The sequence below is a fragment of the Eurypyga helias genome, unplaced genomic scaffold, assembly GCF_000690775.1.
Source record: "Eurypyga helias isolate BGI_N326 unplaced genomic scaffold, ASM69077v1 scaffold20698, whole genome shotgun sequence".
Lineage (NCBI taxonomy): Eukaryota > Metazoa > Chordata > Aves > Eurypygiformes > Eurypygidae > Eurypyga > Eurypyga helias.
The window spans coordinates 5,833-8,175 of record NW_010266511.1 but is presented as its reverse complement, the minus strand read 5'-3'; positions in this window follow the sequence as shown (position 1 = coordinate 8,175).

Here is a 2,343-nt window from a genome sequence, read left to right as displayed (position 1 = left end):
AAAGTAAATAACTGAAGAATTCGAAGTTCTGTTTCACACTTCATTGTGTCATTGCCCTTATAAACCTACAAACGTGAAGTATATGGAAGCAATGATTTCACTGATGAAAGCGGGCGTTTCCTAACTTCTTTCGTATAGGTGAATTCCTCCAGTGCTCTACAGTTGCACAGAAAATCATGGGTTTGTAACAAATTTTCACGTCAAAGTCAGAGGTTTGACAACAAAACAAAGGCCACACAAGGCTTCACAGCAGATGCATAAAAGCCATATTTTGTTGTTTATATCCTCCAGCACATGAAAGGCTTCAGCACTGCAAGGCAGGTGGTTCTTTCCCTTATGCACTGGTACCACTATTACCCCAAAGGGATCCGTCGTTGTAGACCTGGGTTCTGCTCCTCAGGCTGGCACTGCCTACAGCCTCTTCTGTGGGTGCTGGGTGCCAGGCGCAGCAGCCCCTGCCGCCAGCACAGAAGGGGGGCAGAGCTGTGAGCATGTCTCACCCTCCATTTGGCAGCACAGGCTTAAAGACAAGGTTAGTAACACCGACAGCTTTGCCAGCGCCAGCTATCAGTCTGGTTGTCTTCAAAAGACACCCATAGTAACATTTACTACCTGCTGCAGATTTGTTCTGGGGTAAAGAAGAAACAGTTGAAGCAGTACAGTCAAAAGAATGAAGTAATTACTAATCAGTTGAGGACACGGTGATTTTTGCAAGACTGATCCTTTATGACCAGTAAAACCTACACCCCGACAGCTCAGCAAGCACCCAAGACCCTGTTCTGAGCCGCAGGGAGGAGCTCACCTGGTTTAAACAGCACAGCAGAGACAGGATTCAGCTGCTGGTAGGCAGGAAACCTTGCTGCTAACCTCAGAAGAGATACACACGTAGACCCAGATGCATTATCTGCTACCTTTTGTAACACCACAGTCCAGCAGCACCCAAGATCCACGCAAGTGGTTTGCACAGAGGAATCGTGGCTGGGCAGGTCCCTCAGCCTCCAGTGAGGGAGGGCAGCATTTCTGCAAGCAGATGAGAAGTAGGGAGCACACACACCGCAGGGGAAGTGAGTGGCACCTTACCCACTAGCAATACATTTGATACATGCAAGTGGTACCTCAGAAGTTCAGGTATCGTTGATGAATTTGAGTTACACCCAAGTCATTTTTATAGGCATATGCACTTCTAAAGAGACTTGAAAACACACCAGTAGACCAATGCACAAGACAAACCCTGATTCTTTCAGCAGGTTCACTTTGCAGAGTACAAGGGGCTTCTGTTGTTTGTGGGGTTTTTTAGTATCTCTCCATCCCCTATGAACAGGAACAAAGCCTATGGAAACTCTGGAAGAATTGCTTAAACATTAAGGTTCTTTTGTTCCCGTACATTTTATTAATAACTGAAAAGATACCAAAGACACAGCACTGAGGGACATGCTAGGCTTCAAACGTAAGCCATGTTCACGAAAAAACCTGACCTCTCCCACACCATCCTAAGAGCTACCATCAGAAAGGCAGTGTAGGAAGAGCACCCTTTTAGGATCAGGTATTCTTGATGAAGTATTGAGTAACACTTAACTCACATATGCATTTAAAATATAGTAATTCAGGCACATTGACTACTGGGAAGGTCCAGCTAATGAAATAGCTCAATCCAAGTTATTCCAGAAGTGTAGAAAACACAGCTATAGTTCTTCCATGCTGCCTACTACTCACCCTCCACCCAAAAACCCCACCCTACACAACCACCTTTAGAGACAGAGTAGCTTATGGTAAGTACCAATTTAGAATCAGAGGGGCCATCAAGTTCACAATGAGGCCTTCACTTTTGCTCTTTGTAACAGGCAACTGCTCCAAAGCGAGACCCATGCTCCATGCTAAGGCTACCTGAACATACTTACAGTCAGTTAACTGCTGTACTTATTATCCCCCGGTCCACACTAATTACTAGCAGTTAATTAGTGCTACTACCACCTCTGAGTAGGTCTCCAAAAGGCAGAAGAGAGTTTAGCTCAGCTATGAACAGGGTAGGACTAATCAGATTTCCATAGGAGATGAAGTGACAGTTCACTTGTACACAGCAGCAGAAGGCTGTTACTCACGGGAGTCAAAGCTTGGGGTGACCAAGCTGTTTCAAAATCACCATCTTCAGGATTTCATCTCTCATTGTTGAGACCTGCATTGTTGCCATTATGCATTTTGCTGAAGTGCACTTACCATATCAGTCACCTTCTCAGAGAGCAGTTGACACAGTCCAGTGTGAAGTATTGATATCACTTTATTGAACTTCAAACCTAAAACCTCTTTAAAAGTCTACTCCATGTACTGGTTACAGCAACAGGCTAC